The sequence below is a fragment of the Oryctolagus cuniculus genome, chromosome 6 (genome assembly GCF_964237555.1).
Source record: "Oryctolagus cuniculus chromosome 6, mOryCun1.1, whole genome shotgun sequence".
In the NCBI taxonomy this organism is placed as follows: domain Eukaryota; kingdom Metazoa; phylum Chordata; class Mammalia; order Lagomorpha; family Leporidae; genus Oryctolagus; species Oryctolagus cuniculus.
The window spans coordinates 83,206,969-83,234,840 of NC_091437.1; the positions used below are offsets into that span (position 1 = coordinate 83,206,969).

At 45.4% G+C, this 27,872-nt stretch overlaps 1 protein-coding gene across 4 annotated transcripts in view; it reads left to right on the top strand.

Moving 5' to 3' along the window:
• Positions 1-27,872, top strand: part of FAM110B (family with sequence similarity 110 member B) — a 183,241-nt gene that overhangs the window by 86,583 nt on the left and 68,786 nt on the right. For 2 of the 4 annotated variants that reach the window (XM_051844496.2, XM_051844495.2), the window contains one exon: positions 18,908-18,994. The gene's annotated coding sequence lies outside the window, so the exon portion shown is untranslated. Of the gene's footprint in view, positions 1-11,834; positions 12,059-18,907; positions 18,995-27,872 lie in introns of those variants that run through there. The other 2 variants (XM_002710506.5, XM_051844497.2) reach the window with 2 other exon arrangements.

Genomic DNA, 27,872 nt, shown 5'->3' on the forward strand with positions numbered 1-27,872 from the left:
AGCCATATGATTATTTCAATAGATGCAGAGAAAGCCATTTGATAAAATACAACATCCTTTAATGATGAAAACCTTAAAGAAATTGGGTATAGAAGGACCATTCCTCAACACAGTCAAGGCAATTTATGACAAACCCACAGACAGCATCTTTTTGAATGGAGAAAAGTTGGAAGTATTCCCACTAAGATCTGGAACCAGACAAGAATGTCTACTCAACAATGCCATTCAGTATAGTCCTGCAAGTTTTAGCCAGAGCCATCAGGCAAGAAAAAGAAATGAAAGGGATACACATTGGGAAGGAGGAAGTCCAACTATCCCTATTTGCAGATGACATGATGTCGCTCCCCCTCTTCGTGGAGGAACGACACAAGACCCTGCGCTGTTCTTTCGTCTGCTCGGCCCTCCCCGGGTTTGCTGCTGGTTCTTCCCGGGTTGGCTACTATCCCTTCCACCTCCGTGGAAGGGCGGTTCCCCCTGGCCGCTTTCCCCACTTCCGCAGGGGAGCGGCACACCGCCGGCCGGCTTTCTCGGGGGCTGCACAGGTTCCCTTAGATGTTCCCCTTAGATGTTCCCTGGTGCATGCCGTCTCTATCCTCCTTTATAGTCCTCCTCCGCCAATCCCAACTCGGCTGCCCACACGCCGAGTACGCTGCTCTCCAATCAGGAGCAAGTCCTACAGTTAATTGGTTGAACTGGAGGCAGCTGCGCGGAAGCTGTTTACTTCTCTCCCAGCGCCATATTGTGGGAGAGCAGATGCATAGAATAAGTCTTAATTCCAGTAACTTAGTCCAGTCCGGATTGCTCCCCACACATGATTCTATATATAAGGGAACCAAAAGACTCCACTAAGAGGCTATTGGAATTCATAAAAGAGTTTGGTGACAGGATTTAAAATTAACATACAAAGTCAATAGCCTTCATGTACATGGACAATGCCATGGCTAAGAAAGAACCTCTAAGATCAACCCCATTCAGAATAGCTACAAAAATTTAAATACCTTGGAATAAGTCTAACTGAGGATGTCAAAGATCTCTACAATGAGAATTATAAAATATTAAAGAAAGAAACATAAGACACACAAAAAAGTAAGAATCTTCCATGTTTGTGGATTGGAATAATTAATGTCTTTAAAATGTCCATACTATCAAAAGCAATTTTACAATTTCAATTTGATCCCAGTCAAAATAACTGATGACATTCTTTTCAGATCTAGAAAAAATTAGCTAAATTCCATATGGAACAAAGAGACTCTGAAGAGCTAAAGCAATCTTACACAACAAAAACAAAGCCAGAGACATCACAATACCAGATTTCATGGCATACTACATGGCAGTTATAAAGAAAACAGCCTGGTACTGGCAAAAAAATAGACATGTAGAACAATGGAACAAAATAGAATCTCCAGAAATCAATCCACACATCTACAACCAACTTATCTTTGACAAAGGATCTAAAATCAATCCCTCGTATAAGGACAGTCTCTTCAACAAATGGTTCTGGTAAAACTGGATCTCTGCATGCAGAAGTATGAAACAAGACCCTTACACCTTACACAAAAATCCGCTCAAAATGGATCAGGGACTTAAATCTACAACTGATACCATCAAATTACTAGAGAACTCTTCAAGAAATGGGTATGGACAAAGAGTTATTAGAAAACACCCCAGAAGCATAGGCAATCAAAGCCAAGATTGACAAACTGACAGGCTTCTGAAGTGCAAAAGAAACACCAGCAAACTGAAGAGGCAGCTGACAGAAAGGGAGAAAATATTTGAAAACTAATCAACTGATAATTAATATCCAGAATCTATAAAGAGCTTAAGAAACTCAACAACAAAACAAACAATCCAGTGAAGAAATGGGCAAAATAATTGAATGAGCATTTTCCAAAGGGGAAATTCAGATGGCTAACAGACATGAAAAAATGCTCATGATCACTAGCCATCAGGGAAATGCAAATCAAACCACCTTGAGGTTTCACTTCAACCGAGTTAGAAAGGCTTTCAAACAGATCAACAAACAATAAATGCTGGCGAGATATAGGGAAATAGCAGAAATCTGAGTATAGAACTCTCATATGACCCAGATATTCTACCCTTGGGAATTTACCCAAAGGAAATGAAATCAGCATAGGAAAGAGTGATCTGTATCCCCATGTTCATTGCAGCTTAATTCACAATAGCAAAGATACGGAATCAACCCAGATGTCCATCAACTGAAGACTAGATTAAGAGATTGTGGTATATATACACTATTGAATACTACACAGTGGTAAAAAAAAAAAAAAAAAAAAAAAAAAAAAAAACTCTGTCTTTTGCAAGAAAATGGATGCAACTAGAAACCATTAAACTTAAGTGAAATAAGCCAGTCCCCAAAATACCATATGATGGTAATAATAGAGTACCTAAAAGCTAATATATAAGAGTGAAATTGACATTTTGAGATTTGATGGTAGTTTATAGCCCTTGTTGTGACTGTTGAGAAACGGTAGGTTTTTTTCTTCATACTATTTGTTTAACTCTTTACTTAGTGTAGGGTTAGACTCATGAGTATCAAGTTAACTGATAATAGTTTTGTTGTTGTTGTTTGTTTGTTTGGTTTTTTTTTATAGGCAGAGTAGACAGTGAGAGAGAGACAGAGAGAAAGGTCTTCCTTTTGCCGTTGGTTCATCCTCCAATGGCCCGGCAGCCGGTGTGCTGTGGCCGGCGCACCACACTGATTCGAAGGCAGGAGCCAGGTGCTTCTCTTGGTCTGCCATTCGGGTGCAGGGCCCAAGCACCTGGGCCATCCTCCACTGCACTACTGGGCCACAGCAGAGAGCTGACCTGGAGGAGGGGCAACCAGGACAGAATCCGGCGCCCCGACCGGGACTAGAACCCGGTGTGCCAGCGCCGCAGGCGGAGGATTAGCCTAGGGAGCCGCGGCGCCGACCTTGATAATAGTTCTTTAAAAAATAAAGAATGATCCCAAGTGCTTAGGCCCTGCACCCCATGGGAGACCAGGATAAGTACCTGGCTCCTGCCATTGAATCAGTGTGGTGCACCAGCCGCGGCGGCCATTGGAGGGTGAACCAACAGCAAAGGAAGACCTTTCTCTCTGTCTCTCTCTTTCACTGTCCACTCTGCCTGTCAAAAAATAAAAAATAATAAAAAATAATTAAAAAAATAAAGAATGAGGGCCGGCGCCACGGCTCCCTAGGCTAATCCTCTGCCTGTGGCACTGGCACACAGGTTCTAGTCCCGGTCGGGGTGCCAGATTCTGTCCTGGTTGCCCCTCTTCCAGTCCAGCTCTCTGCTGTGGCCCGGGAGTGCAGTGGAGGATGGCCCAAGTGCTTGTGTCCTGCACCCGCATGGGAGTCCAAGAGAAGCACCTGGCTCCTGTAGTGGCCATTTGGGGGGTGAACCAACGGAAGGAAGACCTTTCTCTCCATCTCTCTCTCTCTCACTAACTCTGCCTGTCCAAAAAAAAAAAAAAAAAAAAAAAAAATTTAAGAATGGGAATAGTAGAAGGAGGAGGAGGAAGGGTGGGAACATGGGGCAGAGGGATAATAAAGTAGCAAGGATCACTGTGTTCCTGAATCTGTATAGAAGAAATACTTGGAGTCTGTGTACTTTAAATAATTTTTTTAAATTTAATTCCGTTTTCCAAGAGCTTTTGAGGGACTTCATGGTGGGCCTGGTTTGGTGCTCCCACTTCCTTTTTGGGCACCCAAGTACTTACTCTGCCCTACTCACCTGTGAACTGTGTCGGAGGAGGGGCTACATCCCCATCACAATCATATAATGGGCTCTCAATATATAAGGCTGCTTCAGAGATATCATGGGAAATGGAGTGAAAAGTATGAGTTTATTGTAGTATAAAGGTTTTTGAAACCATGCATAGTTTTTCCATAGTATCCATTTTCTTCTTATTGTGAAAAAAAAAGATTTCTGTGCCAAGAGAATCTTCTTGTACCGTTAATTCTGTTTGCCATGAACTTTTTTGAAGTCCCTTTGCATATCTCTTGAGCTAATAAATCAGTGTCACCTTGGTACTTTAGGCTGTAAGATTATTGTCTCGTTTCCTAAGAGCTTCAAGTCAGGATGCTAAAGAATTTTTAATATTCTTATTTAAAATCATTCCCACTAAGGTGTGAATTGCTGAGAGTCTTAAACCAAAACCTGGCTCTTGTTTTTTGTAGTTACTGTTCAAAACAGTTTGCTAATGGTATCCATTTTTAATTGCCATAATGTTCATTCTTGCTGTCTCTGCTGTCCAGGTGCCATTTGGATATTAGTTTTCCAACAGGGACAAGGACTACACTTGAAATATCCACATGTACTCTGCCTCATCAGCTAAATAAAACCACATTTGACTTACTGATCTGTAAAAATCTAAGTGAAAGAAAAACATGAGTTTTTATTTCAGGAGAATACATAAGTCCTTCTGTTATGCAGTGCTTAAATTTGGGTGCAGTGAGACTTTAAAATAATTTCCTGTAATTGATTATTTGATTTTGTTATTAAATGATTATTTGATTAAGAATGAGCAGCTCTAGAGGGCAGGAGAATTGAAAAGATGCTTTTCTGGGAATAATGTATGTGTAAGTTAGAACCATGAGACAGGGCATAAATGATGTTTTTCTTAATTGAATGGTCCATCAGACATAGAAGTATCCTTTTGGCATCAATATTTCAAAGCTGTTATGGCAGGTTAAACCACCAACCACTTAGGATGTCCATATACCTATTGGAGTGCTGGTTCTAGTCCCAGCTTCTCTGCTTCCAATCCATTTCCCTGCTAATGCACATGAGAAGGCGGCACATGATGGCCCAAATACCTGGGTCCCTGCCACCCATGAGGGGACCCAAATGGAGTTGCAGACTCCTGGCATCAGCTTGGACCAGCTTCAGGTGTTTGGGGAGTCAGTTAGCAAATGGGAGTTCTCTCTCTGTCTTTTTCCTCTCTGTGTGTCACTCTTTCAAATAAACAATAAAATAAAAATAAGCTCTTACCTTACTGCTCTCAGTCTGAACAGAATTGCCTCTGTGCCTTCCCATCAGTTTAGACTGTGATGTCCTGAATGCCATGGGCCCCATTCTTTTAGCAAATTCACATGCTGACATCTATGGCTGGAGCTTGTGTCCTTCTAATAAAAACTTACGTGAGTGTAAATAGGAGTCAGGTTTTCTGGGACCAGGACAAGGGGCTGGCTAAATTGTTACTTGATGTGAGGAGTTTGGGTAGCCAGGCAGACTTATGTGGCCCAGGAAGGTTGCAGACTCTGGGTCCTTTTATACTCTGGGGACAGGGTATTAGTAGGAAAAGGGTATGAGGAAAGCAGGAAGGATATGAAACCTATGAAAGATAAACGTTTTCTGTATATGTATTTTTTTTTAAACAGGCAGAGTGGACAGTGAGAGAGAGAGACAGAGAGAAAGGTCTTCCTTTGCCGTTGGTTCACCCTCCAATGGCCGCCACGGCTGGCGCACTGCGGCTGGCGCTGATCCCAAGCCAGGAGCCAGGTGTTTCTCCTGGTCTCACATGCGGGTGCGGTGCCCAAGGACTTGGGCCATCCTCCACTGCACTCCCTGGCCACAGCAGAGAGCTGGCCTGGAAGAGGGGCAACCGGGACAGAATCCGACGCCCCAACCGGGACTAGAACTCGGTGTGCTGGTGCCGCAAGGCGGAGGATTAGCCTAGTGAGCCACGGCGCCAGCCCTACGTTTTCTGTAAATGTATTTTTAAGCATTAGTCCCATACCCAAGAAGTCTTTTTCTCTTGTGCCATCATGGGATTTCTTGTTTCAAAGCCCAAGTGGTCTGCTCCATCCTTGGTTGCACAGGCATTACTTGGGCATTCCTAAGTGCTCTGCGGCCCTAGGATGAAGCCAATCCAGAGTCCAAGGTGCTGAGTGTGGTAGTCCATTGGGTGGGTTGCAGTAGCAAATGGCAGGAGTGGCTGAGGTCACATAAAGCCTCATCAGCCTATCATCGAGGACCAGAGCAGGAAATTTGCCCTTGGAAGTGGGGAGGGTGGCCCTGGGGTACCATTCATCCTGGCATAGTGGGCAGGTATCATCTCCTCCTCTGTGCAGCCACACAGCGGGTGGGTTCCCGGGAAGTTCCTGTGGGTGTATATGCTATGCTGTCTCCACCTCATGGACACACACACCCAGTGTATGGGAGGCCCTCTGACAGGCCTTGGTCACCAGGGCCCCTGTGCCTACATACGGTGGTGATTACAGCATCCAGAGCAGGCCTCCATGGATATATCTCATGTGCTAGCTTCCTCTTGAATTCACAGTCCTGCCCTGCCTTCTTCCCACCCCTTCCATCACTCTTGCTATGAAAAACAGATCATGCAAAGAATCAAACGCTAGGCTTGGAGAGGATGCCACAAGGTGCACAACCGGCTCCTGACCTGAGCCCCAGGAAGAAGCCCGACAAGATCCGCTCCTGTAGCCACAGCAAGCTGTCTGAACATGGTAGTTCTCAGTAAATGCTTCTCGGAAATCTGGAGAACAGACTCGCACAGGACCTCCTGTGCTGCCCCACCAAGGACCCTGGTGGGATTTCTTGAGCCAGAGTCGGCTCCTGGTGAGCAGCATGGGATGCTGGGCCCTGTGAAAGCAGAGGGGAGTGAGGGTTGCGCATGGGGTTGTGGGCAGCCGGAGTAATTCCCAGCAGCTGTCTTCAACTGCGTCAGACCTGAGAGCCCAGGAGGCCAAGAGAGCAAAGCTGGTATTTTGGGTGTTAGGAACCCAGAAGGGGCACCAGCTGCCCACATGCTGGCCCGTGGTTGGCCCCCCTAGTGGCCAGAAGGAGCTTTGCAGTCTGGGCTCTTTGCTATTCCTTTGGCTTGAGGGGTGGTCCCAATTGCTCCCAGGGGTGGAGGAAGCCCCAGTGGTTAGCATCTCCAGCCAGCTCCACCTGTAGTGACTTCATGTTGCGACTCGCATCCCACTCATGGGAATGGAGCTCCATAGGGCTCCATCTCAAGCTGCCCCCAACTCGATGCAGCCTGGGACCCGTAGCTTTCCCTGAACCACAGGTTTGGCTGCTGGTCCCTCATGTCCTGCAGAGTTGGGGGAGTAAAACAAGCCTGGGGCTTCGCTAGCTTATGATTGGTCCTCCTTCCTGATCCTGGAAGCTGTTCATCCAGCAGAAATGAATTCTCCAACTGGAGCTGAGCTGCTTCCAGCCAGAATATTCTAAGCCATGTAAAGTTATCTCTGAGCTCTGTATTTAAACAAAATAATTTTTTCCCTAGGAGGGAAAAAAAACAGCAGCAGAATTCCATGTGAAAATTCTCAAAGCACAGGCCATTTGCTTTCCTTTTGTTTCTCCAAGGCTAAGGAATCAACAGAACACAATAAATGCATGCAGCGAGTCGGGCGGTTTCTGTGATGACTGCTCCTCACCCTGTGGAGCAGGTGTAAAATGCACAGGTTCTCATTCTCTGAGCCACACAGGGTAGCCAATGGCTTTGACTTGGAAGATAAGGGGAATCTAATACTGCAAAGGAGGTATAAAAGGATCAGATCAGCAGACAGACTTCCAGAGGGCTTGGGATCAACCCTTTGCACGTATTTTGTGTCACCTCCTTCCTTGGCCTCTCCATGACTTTGATAGTCCTTGTAGGTCTCTACCCATACCCCAGCCATGGAAAGCCTGCCTCACCCAGTCAGACCTCACACCCACCATCTCCATCACCCTTATGAGCTTACCCAGGCTTCTGCACTGCCCTGTGGTTCCCTGTCATTATCACTATTAATCATTTGGCCTCACCAAAAAGAAGCTTCCTTAGGAATCCAAACCTCCATTCTACTTCCGGCAGAATTCTCAGGCTTCAGCACAAGTCCTTGCACATAGTAGATGCTCCAGATGGTTAACTAAGCAAATAAATGATTTTTCAGGATCAAGGATGAGTCAAAGACAAGAATGTCTTTTCCAGTTTAAAAAATTTTATTTATGTGTGTGTGCGTGTGTGTGTATTACCATAGCATAAGGAATGTTACTCTGGGGCCGGCGCTGTGGCGCAGTGGGTTAACGCCCTGCCCTGAAGCGCCGGCATCCCATATGGGTGCCGGTTCGAGATCCGGTTGCTCCACTTCCTGTCCAGCTCTCTGCTATGGCTCGGGATAGCAGTAGAAGATGGCCCAAGTCCTTGGGCCCCTGCACCCTTGTGGGAGACCTGGAAGAAGCTCCTGGCTCCTGGCTTTGGATCGGCGCAGTTCCGGCCGTTGCGGCCATCTGGAGAGTGAACCATCGGATGGAAGACTTCACTCTGCCTCTCCTCTCTCTGTGTAACTCTGACTTTCAAATAAATAAATAAATCTTTTTTAAAAAAAAATAAGGAATGTTACTAATGTTTCAAAACAAATACTGGGTCCGAGCACTTCAGAGTATTCAGACTTAAAAAAATAGCCTTATTTAATGTCTTATACGAAACAAGCATATAGAAAGTCAATCAGCTTTTTAGTGCCTATTTTTGAGCGAGCAGTCTGTTCAATGAAGAGGGCAGAAGCTGCTAGATGTTTCCTAGATAAACTCCAGAAAGTGTTGCTAGTCTGTATGCTGGCAGCATCCAGGGAGCTGTGCCTTGGGCCAGTTCCTCCTGGACAGCATACTATTGAAATCCCAGCCCCATTGGGAGTGACCTCAGGCACAGAGCACCCCCCCCCCCAGAATTCCTGGGATGGGGCAGGGATGCAGGGTGGGAGTAGGCAACAGCCCTATTAGGGATTACCTAAGGCCATGGCTACCCTGTTCACTTCTAAGGACCCTGTTGTGAAGTCGATTGTTCTAATTTATTTTAAGCTAGGTAAGGCTGAGGGGTTATGGCCATGATCCCCCTTAGCCTCCAGGGGGAGGGGAGAAGGGGGATCGCTTTTTTTTACGTTGACTTTTTTTTTGTCTACTCTGTTTTCCCTTTTTCCTTCCACACCATTTGGGGCCCTGGGAGTTTGTCATCTCCCCATTTGGTCCCCTGGACTTTCTTTGTTGATTCTAACTTGTAAATAAAGGAAATATTATTCAAAAAAAAATTCAATTCCTCGTGGAGTTTTTAGCTCCTGGTGATGCTGATTGCACTTGGATAACGCACAGCACACGCAGCAGTCAACTTTCTGTAGCAGGCCTAGCTCCTTGCTGTTTGTCCAGGGTGTCTGCATTTCTCCTTAGTTGTTCGCTCTTGAATTTACAGATCATGAGTTTCTGGGCTTTCCCTTGAAGTTGATGGCGCATACCGTTCCTTTCACTGGTTTAGTCCCAAGGGTTTGTGGTGCACAGTGATTGAGGGATGGAATGCCCCTTGGTGTTCTTTACCCATAGCTACTGATTAATCCCTGGGAATACTTGGTTTCTTGGAGCAAGTCATAATGCCTTGAGCATGTTGAGCATGTCAGCTTTTTGTAAAGGTTTTCAACTTAACATCAAAGCAAAACCAACTACAGAAATGAGACATTTGCATTTTGTCATTGGATTGGAATTTGACTGATAAAACAGCAGTTTCTGGAAATTAAGAAAAAGAAATTTAGCAGATGAATAGATTTCACATTCATACCCACCCAGGACTGTTCATTCTGTAGAACCTATTAAGAAGAAATTACTCTAACGTGAAACTAATAGGTAAATAAGTTGCCTGAAAGTCATATTTATGTAGTTGACTTGTCTCCCTGTTTGACGTAAATTGTTATTTTAAGTTTAATTATGTTTTCTCATCACAAACTTCCCCCAATTTATATTCCATAGAGTACACTTTTGGAATCTGTATCATTTAATCTATGCTACACATCATTAATAAAATGTAACTTCATGCTTTCCTGAAAATTACTTGTAACATTAGTTCATAAAAGACGATACTTCAAAAAAATTTGTTATAAATGGAATTAAAAGATAACTTTATTTTGATATTAAAATTTGAGCTCCATGCAAATTTTTAATGATATGCATTTCCATGAAATTTTTGAAAATTCTTGGTATGTATGGATTTTAAGTTTTTTGTACCCAAATAGACTAATCTTTTTATTTCATTTTTCCACAAGCATTTTAAAGTACCCCCATAGAATCGAGTAGAAGCAATGACTGTTACCTCTCCTGATAGCAGTAGGTGAAATAATTTGCTCGCTACAGTGAATACCAATAACGGTTCTGTGTGATGAATCAAGTCCTCTGTTAGCTTGTCATCATTCATTATGTCTGAATGGTGCATCTGACAATCCGTACAGGGAGGCACTACGTGTTTGAGTACTGTGTTACTGGAGAGGAAGGCACACAACACAGGGCTGTGAGAGGGTCACTACTATTAACCAGGACTTCATGTAGAACTGATTTGAAACTATCACTCTGCACCGTACTCTGTGCTAAATGCTTAGAACTCACTAGCAATACCCCTCCCCTGGTGACTCCTCTTACTGTTTCTCTTGGGTGCTTGCCCAGGGTCACACAGCTGGCAAATGGTCAATTGAAAACTTATATCCAAGCAATCTTGGTGTTAGAATGCATACTTCATTACCTACACATCAAACTTCCCCTCATCAAAATTAGCATCTAGAACTAGTGCTGCCATGCTGCAGTGTGCAAATTTCTTTCATTTTTTAAGACGAATTTTATTTATTTCAAAAGCAGAGTGACAGAGATGGGGGAAAGACAGAGAAAAAGATCTGTTTGTTGGCTACCTCCCCACATGTCTCAGCCAGGGCTGGGCCAGGCTGAAGCCTGGAGCCAGAAACTCCACCCACATCTTGCATGTGGGTAGGAGAGGTCCAAGTACTTGAGGCATCTTCTGCTGTCTTCCCAGGTCCGTTAGCAGGGAGCTGGATCAGAAGCAGAGTAGCTGGGACTGGAACCTGCACTCTTACTTGGGATGCTGATGTTGCTTAACCACTACACCGTGATGCAGACCTCCTTTCATTTTTTTCTTTAACAATGACTTTTTTTTTTAAAGATTTATTTATTTATTTGAAAGGCAGAATTACAGAGGCAGAGACAGAGAAAGAGGTCTTCCATCCCTGGTTCACTCTCCAAATGGCTGCAATGGCTTGAGCTGTGACAATCTGAAGCCAGGAGCCAGCAGCTTCTTCCAGGCGTCCCCCATGGGTGCAGTGGCCCAAGGACTTGGGGTCCTGCTGGAGCCCAAGAACATGGGCCATCCTCTGCTGCTTTCCCAGGCCATAGCAGAGAGATGGATTGGAAGTGAGCAGCCAGGACTCGAACCGGCACAGCACCGGCTCCTAACAATGACTTCTGAAATGGCTTTTATGTTGCATGTGGTCCTGAATTATTATTAATCACTGTCATCAACATTATGATTCTTGACACCTTGATTAGCGCTTTTCCACTACGGATAGAGATTTGCATGGTATTTCAAACTGTACTGAAGAAAGACTAACTCACGTTTTATGACAAGAAAGTGGCAAATCTCTAATCAGGGAAAATTAAGTGAGTCTGTGCTCTTCTACCAGACTACTAGTATTTTCGCGGTACTGATTTGATTCTTTATTCCTCAGCGCTGGAATCTGAAAAGCGTGCGTAAGCTGGCATTCTTGTCCATTGATTTAACCACTCTTTGTTTCTCAAGATCGGGGCAGAAATAAGGATGTACTTTAAAAATCACTTACAGTTTATGAAGTGTTACATTAATCCTCAACAGGACAGGAGATCAAGATGATTTTGTCTGTGGGTTTTAATTTATTAAAATTGAATTTGCTCCCGTGCTCTGCTCCAGTAGCTGCTTGCTAGCAAACTAGCTATAATTAGATTAGCAGCCTGCTAAATGCTGGTGACAGCCTGAGCCTCAGAGAGCATGTGCTGGATTCTGCATGTGCCTCCTCCTCATTGGTGGCTGGTGTTGCTGCTCGCCCGTGTGATAGGTTTCCACAGTAATCTTTATGCTGCATTAGAGACATAGATACAGAGGTACTGTCCTGTGTTCTCACAGCGGCGAGGCGCTTGTCTGCAAACCTTAAAGAAGGAATAAGGCACGGGAGAGCAGGCGGTCGTCTTTGTTGTAGAGCATCGGTGGTTAAGGACCCCCAGCAGCAAGAGGAGGTCGGTGCAGGAGTCTTAGTTCATGGTAATTACTTTAAGTCTTTATGTCTCACGAAAAACACAGCCATGCATGAAACGAAGCGTGTTCATCGTGTCATCTGTTTAATTTGATCTTGCTTTGTGAATCCCATGCGGACTCCAGCATTCCATACTAAAAATTCGTTCTTCCCGAGAAGCCTTGCCTGGTAAACAGCTCCTCTCATCACGAAAGGGTATTGTTTTCACCTGCATCCGAGTGCATGTGTTTGAAGAGTGACTCTTATTGGTCCCTCTGTGTTTTGGAAAGCCTGATGTTGCATCAACACAGGCATCTTTGTGGTGGCGTTTCGGGACCCAGCCGACTTTGTCTGCCTTGCGTCCAGACTCGCCCAGATAATGAGCGATCCAGGAGAATGTAGCAAAGCACAGTTTGGTTAGGACGGGGCAACGGCGCTCCTGATGTCCGCGGTGCTGGTTGGGGGCGGGGGGGGCGGTGGTGCAGGAGAAGTAATGTACTATTGTTTCTTCAAAGATGTGAGCAGCCTTCATTTTGGGTGGTGTTCTTTGTCTCACCTTTCGTGATTTTCATGAAGCCTTTTCCATGTAAACAGTGCCTGCCCAGAATACCTGTAGGTGTGTAGTCAGCTATGCCTAAAAGGGATTTTTTTGGACTCCTGGCTTTGTTTAACAGGGAAGCTGCCTTTGGAGTTGGAATGGAATTGCAGGAAGGTGGGGTGCTTACTACTGACTTTGAATACCATCGGCAATTTTTTTTATTTCTATTTGAGGGCTGCCTGTGTTGTTTTCCAAAGAAAACAACAAATAACCATGAATTCTGTAATCCGGATGGTACATTCCGGAGGAGAAATATGTAAGTGGGCAAGGCTCAGGTTCAAGAATCCCAGACAAACGCAATGTGGATTCATTCTTGCTTTTCAGCGTGCGTTCTCTCCACAGCCCTATTTTCTGCCCCTTCAAGAGCCCCTGTTTCCACTTAGTCCTGAAACTTAAAAATTGATGTCTTTCCCAGAGCAGACTGTAGAGTCCAGTGAAACTTGGGTATTGAGTCACAGTCACACGGCTGGCTGGCTGCCACCATGCGTCTGCTATCAGCCGAAGGCCCTGCTGATTTCAGACACCCGATGGGACTTCTTTCCCTGTTTCCAAAAAGCCCAACGCAGCCATTTAAGTACTGTGTGAAAATAACGGCTCTGATCTAGAACTGTGTCCTTTTTAAAGGGGTTCCCGAGGTTCTCTGGCAGAGGAAGACTTCAGGATACTAATTATGCCTCACCCCGTCACTCACATGCCTCCTGCTTCCATCCCGAGGGGTGACCAGGCATCCCCTGTCCAAGTTCACTCAAATACCAGTGTCCAGGGCTCAGAATAAAGTCGGCCATGGATTGGAATAGCCTAGTGTCTGTAATAACAAATTGCTGGATGGTCATCACTCAGAGTCTCTGTGATTTGAAGCAGGTGGTGGGATTCTCAGGACTTAGCTACCTTGTGTGGCGTCATGAGCGTGAGAACAGTTGTTCTGTTTTAGGTCTCACTCCCTGGATGCAAACTCACCCAGTTCCCAGCTCTCAGACCAGTGCACACCAGCGGCCAGCAGCACTATGTCCGTGTGACTGGGTTTGCTATTCTTGAGAGTACAGACCCTCCCCTGTCTGGCTCTGACATTCTTTGCCTGATGTGTTCTCTGGCTGTGGATGTGGAGTGGAGACCACCTTTCTCCTTATCAGCAGTTTGCCTTGAGCAGAAGGATAAACAGATGTGATTCCACGATACTCTCTAGCTTGTGCAGTGCTCCCTAAATTGCCTTGGTCTGAGAGAATGTCTAGGAAGTAGGCTGCTTCAGAACTGTATCACTGCTGTCCTTTCTTTATCTACTGTGAAAGCCCTGAGCAAACATAAACATGGCACAGCCTTCCTCTTGTGAGCCAAGTGGGCCGAGTGTCATAGACAGAGGTGGGAAGTCCTGCTCAGTAATGTCCATTCTCAGAGACTTTTTCTGTGCCTACAAGGAGCTGCTTAAAATTTTCAATATCCATTTGCATCTGTATTGCATAATGCACTGGTAATGTGATATCCCAAAGGGCCTTTTAACTTATACTGGAGGGGCATTTTTGTTAGACTACATAAACGGTATCTATGTTTTTGCATAGTACCCAAAATAGGCACTTTTATTTTCGGATGCATGACATCTTAAAACATACATTAAGGGGAAACTGTATATTTCTAAGGTAAGAAAATAAAAATGCATTTCTTACTTTTAAAATTTTGTTCTTCCTTTCTTATAATTCCAAGGTCTTTGCTAATAAGAATGGTATTTTTTAAGATTATTTTAAAAAGTTGAGTTTATTTGAGAGGCAGAGGAAGAGATCCTGTCTGATTGTTCATTCCCCAGCGAAGTCTGAAACTGGGAACTCAACCCAGGTCTCCTATAGGGATACCAGAAATTCACCTACCTGAGCCACCACTGCTCCTGCCGGGGTCCACACTAGCAGAAAGCTGGAATCAGGAGTGGCAGTGAGGGGTTCAACCCAAATGCTCTGATGTGGGACATGCCTATCTTAACTGCTGCCCCAGGATGTCCTTTCTAACCAATGAAAAATAAATCTGTCAACATGAATGTAAACATATAATTTTCTGTGGGGTGGGCATTCGGTACTGCAAGTTAAGATGTAGTTTAAGACTACAGCGTCACATATGGATGCCTGGTTTGAGTCCTGGCTCCTCCACTTCCAATCCAGCTTCCTGCTTGCGTGTACCCGGGGAAGCAGCAGATGATAGCTCAAGTACTTGAGTCCCTTTTGCATACATAGGAGACTCAGACTGAATTCTGGCTCCAGGCTTCACCCTGGCCCTGCCCTCGCTGTTGCCAGCATCTGGGGAGTGAACCCTGGATGGAAGATCTCTTATCTTTCTGACTCTGTGACTCCCCGCCTTTCAAGTAAAATGAAAATTTAAAAAAACAACTAAAAACTATCTGTTGTGACAACTTTCTGTTTTTCTACTTCAAAAAGTTCACGAAAACTGGAACTAAAAGATGTTTATTTTGATGTAAAAAACTTTAAAAATATGCATTGTGCTTGTATAGTAGACATTTTCCATGAATTTTTTGAAGATCCCATTTCCATGTATACATGGGTTTCAAACATTTTGTTGTGCCAAAATAAACTTACCTTTTAGTTCCATTTTTCTACAAACTTATTCAAGTACTCTCGTAGTATCACAGCAGGAAAAGCAGTATTCAGCTTAAAAACTGAAAGTCTTTCCATGTTGTGTGGAGGTGCCGTAAAGCTGCTGGGCTGGGTGAGATGTGAAAGACAATTGTAATAAAGAAGGAGTAATGGGAGGCCGGTGCTGTGGCGTAGTGGGTACAGCTGCCGCCCTTAGTGCCGGCATCCCATATGGCGGCCAGTTCGAGTCCTGGCTGCTCCACTTCTGATCCAGCTCTCTGCTATGGCCTGAGAAAGCAGTAGAAGATGGGCCAAGTTCTTGGGCCCCTGCACTCGCATGGGAGACCCAGAGGAAGCTTTTGGCTCCTGGCTTTGGATCAGCCCAGCTGTGACTGTTGCGGCCAATTGGAGAGTGATTCAGTGGATGGAAGACCTCTTTTGCTCTCTGCCTCTGCCTTTCTAACTCTGCCTTTCAAATAAATAAATAAATCTTAAATAAATCTTTAAAATAAAATCTTAAAATAAATGAATAAATCTTAAAAACCAGGAGTAATGGGTAGTGCATGGTGTTGGATGGCAGAGTTCTAAGGTAACACCCACGAGTGACTGTGGGGCTGATCATTTGAGCATCTTGAAAGAACTGGGAGAGAGCTGTCATCAGCAATTGATAAATATTTCAGGGTCAGTCATCCTTACAGTTGCCTGCATTGGAAAATATTTAAATGTAAGTGCAGTTATTTATTTTTCTTTCATTGCTTTATTCTGTAATCAAGGGCACTTTTCCATGTGCCAGCTTTGTGCTAAGCTTTATGGAGAGAAAGAGAGAAGGCACAGGCCCTTCCTGCAAGAAGTGCTTACTGAGGAAGAGAGACAGCTAAATAAACAGGAGCACATTTAAAAGGTCAGGGAAAATGGAATTAAAAGATAAATTTATTTTGGTGCAAAACATTTGAAATCCACATATGCTAATAATAAGAATTCAAGGAGCAGATGTGGACACTTAGCTTGCTGTGATACCGAGCAAGAACCACCTGTTCTTTAGAAAGGGGGATAAGGGGGTGCCAGGAAAGGCCCTAAGAGAGAGATGGTACCGATCCCAGTCACTAGTCACTGTTGCCTGCTATGACCTTTTTTTTTTTTTTTTTTTTTTGGACAGGCAGAGTGGACAGTGAGAGAGAGAGAGCTTTTGCCGTTGGTTCACCCTCCAATGGCCGCCACGGCTGGCGCGCTGCAGCTGGCGCACCGCACTGATCTGAAGCCAGGAGCCTGGTGTTTCTCCTGGTCTGCCATGCGGGTGCAGAGCCCAAGGACTTGGGCCATCCTCCACTGCACTCCTGGGCCACAGCAGAGAGCTGGCCTGGAAGAGGGGCAACCGGGACAGAATCTCGCGCCCCGACGGGGACTAGAACCTGGGGGGTGCTGGCGCCGCAGGCGGAGGATTAGCCTATTGAGCCGCAGCGCCGGCCCGCCTGCTATGACTTTTAAAACTCATTTATTTGACAGACAGGGACACAGACAGAGAGAGAGAAAGAGGGGGGAGAGAGAGAGAGAGAGAGAGCTCACTCTCATCTTGTAGTTCACTTTCCGAATGCCTACAACAGCCAGGGCAAACCAGGGCACAGGCCTCTAGCAGGAAACTCCATCAGAGTTTCCCACGTGGGTTGCAGGGACCCAACTATTTGATCCATCACCCGCCGCCTCCCAGAGAAGCTTCAGCAGGAAGCTGGAATCAGGAGTGGAGCTGGGACTAGAGCCCTGGCACTCCACTATGGGGTGCGAGTATCCCAACTGCTGCCTTCGCTGCTGCCCCAAATGCCCATGCCCACCCATCTTGACACATCCACTGCTGCTAGGGTTACGTGGGAGCAGTGTGGCCACAGACGTGTCTCGTGTTTCAGGGTTTTGTCATGACATCTGATTTCTGACATATAATCAATGCAAAGGATCATTTGTCTCCTTCACGCTAATGACTCCTCTCAGAACGCGCACACTGGATCATTGGGTGGAAATGTTTGTATTTTTAATACATTTGTGGCATGTGGGATTTGAAACTTTTCAAACATATATCGGACAACTTTGAAATGCATCTTGGGGGGGACCACAAAATACTTCCCTTACTGTTGTACTCTTGGTAATTTCGGGATTACTTTTGGAACTGTTTGCTTTGCCAGGAATTTGCCTGTAGACTTTGAAAAGTCATCAATTTTCCTATGTGCTTGTGAGAGACAGGCTTGTCCAATCTGGGCTTGGATTTCACCTTGCCTTGATTAAGGCATCTGCTTTTCTTACACATTAAATTGGATTCCGAGATCTCTTAAATCTTCTTGCCAAATTTGCAGGAAGCGTCCTCTTTAGGGGTCAGGTATTTGCAGGAGTGCTTGCCAGCAGTTCATTCTCCACGTGGAAACAAGACACTGCATTTCTGCTTCTTCCTGGCTACAGTCGGGGCACCTGCCATTCTGCACTACCCTAGCTGGGCTTCCACGCTTATTTTTGCACCCCTTGGGGGTTGAGCAGCCTCTACCATCCCCACCCCACTGACTGAATTGGAAGCATTCCCCTTCAGAGCTGCAGACCTGACCTTGCTGTCCCTTCTGCTGTGCTCCTGTCCCTTGATTCCTTCTTTCCAGGTCAGCTTCTGTTCTGCCCACCTTTTCAGTACTCAGGCTCTGGCTTTCAGGGCTCGCTGTCCCCACCCCCTGCTTTCCACGCCACCTGCTTTCCACGGCTGGGCTCCTCCATTGCCACCTGGCATCCACCCTTCTCCTCCAACCCCTCCCCCAGCCACACTGGCCTCCTGCTCCTTGCTCAGCAGGAGAGTTTTGATCCTGGCCTCTCCCTCTCTTGGAATCTGTTGCCCAAACAGCCTGTGGCTTGTTCCGACAATGCCTTCAGGGTTTTTGCTCCAATGGAGTCATCTCAGTTCTATCTGTTGTATTTGTGTCAGTCTCCTCTCTTTGGAATGTAAACTCCTATAAGGCCACAGATTTTTATCTTAACCTCCAGGGCCTTTAACAGTTCATAAAAGTGCTTGGGTGGTACCTGTTGAATAAAGGAATGAATGGTTTCTTGCTTGGGAGCAGAGTACAGATGAAAGGTGCTGCTATGGCTTTGAGAAGCTGTGCCCAGGGCAGCTCAGTGGTGCCCATGGAGCCCTGAGAAGCTGTGCCCAGGGCAGCCCAGTGGTGCCCATGGAGCCCTGAGAAGCTGTGCCCAGGGCAGCCCAGTGGTGCCCATGGAGCCCTGAGAAGCTGTGCCCAGGGCAGCGCAGTGGTGCCCATGGAGCCCTCACCTGCCTCGTCCCTGGCTGGTGGAGGGACGAGGCAGGTGAGGGCCCACCCCAAGGCCCTTTGAAATGCCAGCACTCTGTCACAGTCCTGGAAGTGAGATGATGTTTGTGCAAAATGCTATTTGATGTGACTTCACAACTTGTTGTTACAGTCTTCTGTGTCTATAGTCTGCGATGGTTAAGTGCCTCCTTTAAAGGAAAAACAGTAGCTGAAGTAAGCAAAACACTGCTTCTAATGAAGGGGTAAAAATGAATGCATTTTCATTTACTGCTGTGTTGGCTGTCTCTTTTTTTTAAAAAATAATGTATTGATACAAATTTTAAAGGAATTACCATTTTCTGTTGTTAAAGGTATGTAATGCATGCATGCCTATTTTTGTCAAGTAGAAGAGCTATAGTAATCATTTTTTCCTGTTTTTAGCTTTCCCTTCTGCGGAGGCCACTTTAAGAAAGGAAGACTTCCCTGTGACCTCTGCTTACGTCCCTGGAATATCCCTTCCCTTCCCAGGTGAGTGTACCGCTTTGCTTTGATTCATTCTGAGCAGAGGTATTGATTCTCTGAAAAACCTGTGTCATTGTTATAATAAGGCAAAGAGCCTTTTTGCTACCTGGCAAGAAAAAAAAAATCAGAAAAATTGGAACAAAAAAAAAAGCTTCAAAAAAAGAAAGAAAGAGATAGAGAAGAAAACTCTGACGTTCCGAGGTCCCTGCCAGGACCAGGGTGCCAGGGATGATGATTTGCTGTTCCAAGGTACTGTGGGTGCACCTTCTAGAATATTCTGCATGTTACTGTTTGTTTGTTGTATGCTCTGTTCTGTTTATCAGTAAATCTCCCAGGTATTTGAAATGCCTCTGTTAACGCACATTTGATTTGAAGACAACTGAAACACTAAACATGGTGACACTTCCATGAATGTTCTGTGGTTGGGGGTGGGGTCAGTAGCAAGGGCAGGGGGATCTCCACATGGGCATTGAAGCTGTCAGTATTTAAAGGTTCAGCCGGGTCTTTTTTTCTAAAGTGGCCTCTTGTTTAAGGTGACCGGAAAAAGACATGGAGGCATGAAAGAAAATGACCTGTAATGTTCTTGCGGCCAAACTTTTTTGAATTTAATCATCCTAACACTTGAAACTTCCTGAGAAATGTATGTGCCAGTGGTTTTGAAAGGAATTCACAAACACTGATCCCTAGGCCCTGTTCATGTGATTGCAGTTGCAGGAAAAAAACTAGAAGCTACCTTTGTGTTTGGCTTCTTGTTATCTTAATCAAACTTAAGTAGATGATAAAGTCAGTTTCTCCTTGAAAGTTTCCTTTTTCAAAACTTCTATGGGACCGGTTTTTGCTCTTGATGCTGTGAGTGCCAGAGACTGGAGAGAGATCGCTGGGAGCCCTAACAACCCTTGTGCCTTTCTTTGGTGTTCAATGGTCTCCAACAAAGCATGTGCTAGTTTTCCCTGGACACCTTTCTTTCCCCATCTGAGATTTCCTAATGCTGGCCCTCCATGACAAGTGATTTGTTCTTGCCCCGGCTCATCTTCCTTTCACACCAGCAGCGCTGACTTTCCCAGGTCAGCACTTTGCCGGAGAATGACTCAGAGCTCAGGTTCCCCAGTAGGGTCAGGTGTGGGTCCTCTGAGGCCACTTCACCTGACCTTGAACCAGGTCTCCAGAGGGAATGGGGAAAGTGGGCCATGGTGATGCGGTCCACCACGCAGTCCACTGGAGCCAGTCTGCCTGCTATGCTTTTAAACAAAATGGGGGAGGGAAGGACATTCTTAGGAAAAGAAATTAGGAGTTTCGACTTAAAATAAAGATTTCATTTATTTGAAAGGCAGAGTTACAGAGAGAGAGGGAGACACAGGAAGAGAGAAGGAGATCGATCTTCTCTCTGCTGGTTCACACCCCAAATGGCCTCAACAGCCAGACCTGGAGCAGGCTGAAACTAGGAGCTTGGAACTCCATCTGGGTCTCCCACATGGTTGGCAGGGGCCCAGGCACTTGGGTCATTTTCTGTTGCTTTTCCAGGCACATTGGCAGGGAGCTGTATCTGAAGTGGAGCAGTCAGGATTTGAACTGGCACATTATGGGATGCTGACATTGCAGGGGGTGGCTTATCCAGCTGTACTCCAACACCAACCCGAAATTAGGAGTTTTAATGTTTTCTTCTTATTCACAAAAATTAAACAGGCTGCTACAAGCATGGCTACAGAGAGAATTCCTTTCCTAATGAAGACTACTCTGATATTCCAGAAAGTATAATTCTATTATATTTGAGAATTTTAGTGCCCATTGTTCGAGAGATTCAAGAGTTTGAGGATTTCATACACATTTATTATGAAGTTCAAGAATGATTATGATTTGAAACACTAAGTTATCAATTAAGCTCGTTGGCATGTTTTCAATGTTCTGTTTTCATCAAACCAAAGACAAATCCTGTGATACTACGTGTGCATTGCTCTGCTGTTGTTAGTTGTTGTTACTTATTAATGCTTTAATGAGTCACTGTGAGTATGGAGACTGGTTTTCTTAAAAAAACAAGAGGAAGAAACGAAAGGAAAGGTGGTTGGGTTGAGGCAGTTCTGTGTGAAAAGACTGCCCCGTGACTGTGCCAGAGACCTGAATGGTTCATCTGTCGTCATCACTGGCCCTGAATCCTCATTGTGCAGATGAGGGATGTGGTACTCCAGAGGTTGCTGCGTGGTTAGACACACAGTGAGTGGGAAGCTGAAGTCTACCCGAAACTCTTCTGATGAATCCCCAGTGGAGCCTTGACAGTTGATTCCTTCGTAATGACAGGGTCCTTATCAATGCAATGGGAAAGTTGACCACAGGAAGTTAGGCAAGGGGGAAGATTACAGGGAAACATGGATGACTGGTGGGGTATTAGGGTGATTCCACAGACACCAGCAAAGTCTTCAAGTAGTCAAAGAAGGGAAGAGACAGAAAAGTCAAGGAGGGGCTGGCGCTGTGGTGCAGCGGGTTAACACCCTGGCCTGAAGCCCCAGCATCCCATATGGGCACCGGTTGGAGACCTGGCTGCTCCACTTCTGATCTGGCTCTCTGCTACGGCCTGGGAAAGAAGTACAAGATGGCCCAAGTCCTTGGGTCCCTGTACCCACATGGGAGACCCGGAAGAGACTCCTGGCTCTTGACTTCAGATAGGCACAGCTCCGGCCATTGTGGCCAATTGGGGAGTGAACCATCGGATGGAAGACCTCTCTCTCTCTCTCTCTCTCTCTCCCTCTCCCTCTCCCTCTCTCTGTCTCTCTCTCTGCCTCTCTTCTCCCTGTGTAACTGATTTTCAAATAAAAATAAATAAGTCTTTAAAAAAAAAAAAGTCGAGGAATGAGAGATAGAGACTGGAGAGCACCCAGCACCCAGATTGGAGAGAAGGACGTGCACCGTGACTGCAGTTCTGCCCAGAGATAAGCTGGAGTTTCAGCACCTCCCTGTCTCTTCCCTCCCTGTCCGGTGTCTGCTCCCATTTCCAGGTGTGAGTGGGGAAAAGGGTCAGGTGCTCTGAGAGGCCGGGGGAGACGTGGTGCTCCATGCTCGTCCAGACCTCTGCTTAGTGACCTCTCTCTTCCATTAAGTAGGATAAAACCTTGTTAAATAGTCCATATTTTTGAAATGAATCTGTCTTCAAGGATGTGATAGAAAACCTTGAAAATATTCTTAGTGTGCATTTATTTTCCTTTGAGAAATAACCCTCTTCATCAGGGGAGAGACAGCACCTTTGCCCTCCTTGCGTGGTCTGTGGGTGCTGTTGGACGTTTACTCTCAACTTCTCAGAGTGCTGGTCTACCACTGTCTTGAAATACTCTTCATTTGCCTTTACCTTTGCTCCACAGGTCTAGGTTTTCTATAGGATGCTTAAAAAGATTTTTTTTTTAATTTAATAGAGAGAGAGAGAGAGCGCGCTCTCATTGGTTGGTTCAGAGAGAGAGAGAGAGAGAGAAAGCTCCCATTGGTTGTGTCGCTCCCCGTCTTCATGGAGGAACGACACAGGACCCTGCGCTGTCCTTCTGTCTGCTCGGCTCTCCCCGGGCTTGCTGCTGGTTCTTCCCGGGTTGGCTACTATCCCTTCCACCTCCGTGGAAGGGCAGTTCCCCCTGGCCACATTCCCCACTTCCGCAGGGGAGCGGCACACCGCCGGCCGGCTCTTCTCGGGGGCTGCACAGGTGTTCCCCTTAGATGTTCCCCTTAGATGTTCCTGGTGCATGCCGTCTCTCTCCTCCTTTATAGTCCTCCTCCGCCAATCCTAACTCGGCTGCCCACACGCCGAGTACGCTGCTCTCCAATCAGGAGCAAGTCCTACAGTTTATTGGTTGAACTGGAGGCAGCTGTGTGGAAGCTGTTTACTTCTCTCCCAGCGCCATATTGTGGGAGAGCAGATGCATAGAATAAGTCTTAATTCCAGTAACTCAGTCCAGTCCGGGCTGCTCCCCACAGGTTGGTTCAATCCCTAAATCCCTGCTGTGGCTTGAGGCCAAAGCCAGGAGCCAGAGACTCAGTCCAGATCTCACATGAGTAGCAAGGACCCAACTATGTGAACCATCAGCTGCTGCCTCCAGGGTCTGCATTAGCAGGAAGCTGGAATCTGGAAGGCAGGCTGGATTTGAACCCAGGCACTCTGCTGTGTGATACTGCCATCCTAAGCAGCATTTTAACCACTAGGCCACATTCATGCCCCTCTGTAGAACACAGTTAAACTCAAGCAGAGCATCATCCTTGGCCAAAGAGAGTCAGCCTTCAGTGTGACAGTCATGGAAGAGCCTGCCTGCCGCGGGGATGAATCCTCGCCAAGTGACTGTTACCATGCTGTGTTGACCTTTCCTCCCTGTGTGCTGGCACAGCCCCTCTTCAACTACAGACTTCTCTAGCACCAACTTAGCTGCATGCCGGCCACATCCCTTGGATCTCTGCTCTCACGCCAGTCCATCCAGTGAGCGGAAAACTCTCTTCCAAACACTCTTCTCATCCTGTTACCTCCCTGCTCCAAAACCTTGCTTCTCCCACTTTCCTATCGATTAAATTAAGATTCGCCAGCCACCTCTGTTCTGGGTTCTCCACACTTACTGAAATTCAGTCCCTGTTGAGCATCCCTGATGCACAGTGCTTGGAACCAGCAGAATTCTTTGGATTTGCATATCTATAGTGCGATATCCTAGGGATGGAACCCAAGTCTAAACCTAAAATTCATTTATGTTTCATATGCTTCTTGTACACATAGCCCAAAGACAATGTTATACAATGTTTTTTAAAAAATAATTTTGCGTATGAAGCAAAGTTTCATCTTATGGAATTTTCCATGTAGGGCATCAGGTTGGCACTCAGAAAGTTTGAGATTTTGGATTTCTAGATTAGGGCTGCTCACTCTGTATACATTACTCCTATGTGGAATCCTTACAATTTGATTCTTGCCTCCTAAAGCCCTGGAGTTTCTTTAAGGCCCATTTCAAGTCAATTTTTCTTTAAATTTTTTTGAACAGACTCTAAGAATTCTTTCCATTCATTTACCCAGTTATTCATTAACAAAATTCATAGAAGATATTTCTTTACATTTTAATATATATCATGTATGCTTGTAAGTAGTTTTAAAATTATCCTTTTATCCTTTGCTTTATTTAAGCATTCATATGTGAGTACCTCCAAAAGTTCATGGAAAATGGAATTAAAAGATGAATTACTTTCAGTGCAAATGCTTTGAAATGCATGTCTTGTGTTTTTGTAATAGGCAGTTTTTCATGAACTTTGTGAACATCTGTGTTATACATGGATGTCCAGTTTTTTGCTGCTAAATAAACTTACCTTTTAATTCCATGTTCCACTAGCTTGTTGAAATACCCTTGAATGTTACCTCTCAAATTGTGAATTTACTTTGAAATTTTCCATAAAACTCGGGCTCTCCAGTGTGAGGGGCTGTCTGTTCAGTGTAGCCCAAGCTGGGAGATCGGAGGCGAAGGCTCTCAGCCTATAGGGGCTTTCAGCCTGTTTTGCAGCATCAGCACTGTCTCATGGACTGATTAATGAGCTTCCTGACTGAGGGATAACGTCATTCACCAGCCCTGGGAGTCCTGCATGAAAAAAAAAATTCATTCAGTCACACTGAGTGGAAAGCTGATGTCTGTTCTTAAATGCCTATAGTAGAGCAACATCTTTTTTTTTTTTTTTTTTTTTTTTTTTAAAGATCTATTCATTTGAAAGGCAGAGAGAGAGGGAGACCTTCCATTCACTGATTTACTCCCCAATGGCTGCAATGGCCAGGACTGGGCCAGGCAAAAGCTGGGAGCCTTGAACTCTGAATCTCTCATGTGGGTTATAGAAGCCCAAGCACTTGGGCCTGTCTTCCACTGCTTTCCCAGGTCTGCTGTTTCGCCAGGTGCATTAGCAAGGAGCTAGAACAGAAGTGGAGCAGCTGGGGCTGGAACAGGTGGTTGTATGTGATGCTGGCATCACAGGTGGCAGCTTGACCTACTGAGCCACAGTGCTGGCTCCGAGTGACATCTTTTAAAACTTTTAAAAGTTACGTATTTTAATTTTACCTGAAAGGCAGAGAGGCAGAGAGTGTATCCCCTGATTCACTTCCCAGATGCAGCAACATCAAGGCTGGGCCAAACTAAAGCCAAGAGCCTAGAATTCTATCTGGGTCTCCCACATGGGTGGCAGGGACACTAGTACTTGAGCCATCATCCGCCAGGGCATGCGTTAGCAAGAAGGGGATCAGAAGAAGAGTATCAAGACCGTACTATGGTATAACAGGTGAAGTTACTGCCTACAATGCTGGCATCTCATATGGGTGCCAGTTCATGTCCTGGCTGTTCCACTTCCAGTCCAGTTTCCTGCTAATGGTCTAAGAAAGCAGCAGAAGATGGCCCAAGTGCTTGGGCCCTTACACCTATGTGGGAGACCTCGATGAAGGTCCTGACTCCTGACTTCAACCTGGCCCAGCTCTGGTTGTTGCAGCCATTTGGGGAGTGAACTAATGGATGGAAGATCTCTCTCTCTTTCTCTCTCTATCTCTGTCTCTCTGTAACTCTGCCTTTCAAATAAATAAACTTAAAAAAAAAGAATATCTGGGATTCAAACCAGATACTCAGATGTGGGGTGTGGTCATCAAATGCAGTGACTTAAGCCAGTGTGGCTGATGCCTATTCCTAGAGTGACACCTTAATGAGCAAGTGGAAAACATAGTCTAGAGGAAAATAAGTAGCATCTCCTCCAGAGGGAAGCACAAACCCCAGACAGCGCAGAACACTGCAAGTAGAAACAGGATTACAGTTTGCCTGGTCTATGGAGCCCACTTCAGACTAACTCTCCCGGGTAAAGGAATGCCTCTTATCCTTACATCTCCACTCACTCAGAATTTCCATCTGTGTATTCAGAGTCCCTTATGACTCCAAGAACACAGTCATGTACATGTTGTGGTGTGTGCATATATGAGGGTCACATGAATTACATCCTGGCAAATTCTTCTGCTTTGTCCTGATAGATTTTCTGCACCTTGAAGGAGGGAATCTTTTAACTCTGACTTTAATTTAGAATCCAACACAGATACTTGTAATTGAAGAGAATTAAAAATGTTTGCGGAATTTAATAAGACTGGAAGTTTTTTATGCATATGAAAATCACTGTATGTTCCTCATCTGCCTTTTGGATTTATTATTTGCAAAGCAGAGAGAGAGAGAGAGAGAGACAGGTAGACAAAGATCTCTCATCTGCTGGTTCGCTTTCCACTTGCCTGCAACAGCCAGGGCTGTGAACCTAAGATCCAGATACCCCATGTGTGTCTCTCACATGGGTATCAGGGACCCAGGTACTTAAGCCATACCTGCTGCCTCTCAGCGTGCACATTAGCTGGAAGCTGCGATAGGAAGCAGAGCCAGGACTCGAACCCAGGCACTTTGATTTGAATGCAGGCTTCACAAGTGGTATCTTAACATCTTGCCATGTACCTGCCCTTATCTGCCCTTTTAATCACTGCCTCTCAGCAGCCCTGATGGCAACATCTTCAGATATAAGACATAGCAGCAGGACTTCCTTGAAAGACAGAGAGATATACTAGTGGGAAAAAAGCAAGGAGAAAATAAAATCAGAAACAGAAAAGGAGAAAAAAATTGAGTTGCTTAGATTTTATCATAGTTGGATGTCATGGTATACAATTAGAAGCATTTGGGCTTAAACTTTAGTCAAAAGAGGGAGTAATCAAGGCACAATTAGTTTTATGAAAAAGGCTCCTTAAATCTGCTCTCTTCAACCGCATTTAAAATGCAGTTTTTTGTTAACAGAATTCAGGTTGCATACAATTTTGTTTTTTAGCTCAAATTGATTGTTCCCTAAGAATTCCCAGTCAGAGGTTCAGTTATTTGTGGTTAACTCCAATAAGTGCCTTCATTCTGGAATTTGGGGGAGGTACCACCTCAGAAGATCACACATCGGGGCTGGTGAAGAGTACAGCCATGGCCTGTCCCCACTGCTCACAGTTTGCCTTGGTTCCCATCCAGTGTGTTAATGCAGTCTTCATTCCAGCAAAGAGACATCTCCAGGGGCAGACACCTGCATCCTGTGTTGGAGACCTTGGGTTTGAATCTGGCTCTGCCTTCCCGACTCTGGTTTCCTGCTAGTGCAGACCCTGAAAGGCAGAAGTGATGGCTCAAGTAATTGGGTTCCTGCCACTCATGTGGGGGATCCAGGTTGAGTTTCTGGCTCCCAGCTTTTGTACCAGCCCAACTCTAGTTATTGCAGGCATTTGGGGAGTGAGCCAGTGCATGAGAGCCCTGTCATCTGTCTCTCAAGTAAAAATAAAAATGCTGTATTTAATTAATTAATTAATTAATTAATATATATGTGTGTGTGTATATATATATATACACACACAAACCCCATACACATGTAGTTAAATGAGGGTTAAGAAGCTTTCCTACCCTAAGATGCCAACATTCTCAGTCATTTCTCAGAAGAGATGAAAACCTCCTATTTGAAAAGTCATTTTGAGAAGGAGGGCAACTCTGAGTGCTGTGATCAGAAGTGAAAAGAGTGTCGAGGAGCTCTGGAAACTGATCAGTTTCAGGCAGGCTGGAAGCCTTGGTTGCACGATTGGATGCTGTGGCGAGTTCCTTGACGGCTCAAGTCTGTGGCATCCGAATGCTCACACTACGGGACCGTCTTCAGGTCTTTGGTTCTACACTTAGGAGATGCCCAGTGGTCCGATGTGTTCTCAGAAGCCTTGGGGCCCTCCCTGAGGGTCTAGGCTCCTGTGAGGGCTGTGACCAGCACTTCCCTGGCTGCCATTTGAATCGTGTACCATATGGTGGAGGGAAATAGGAGTTCACCCAGTGTACTGATGGTGTGCTCCTCACCTAAAACACTGTTTGAAGCATCATTTCAC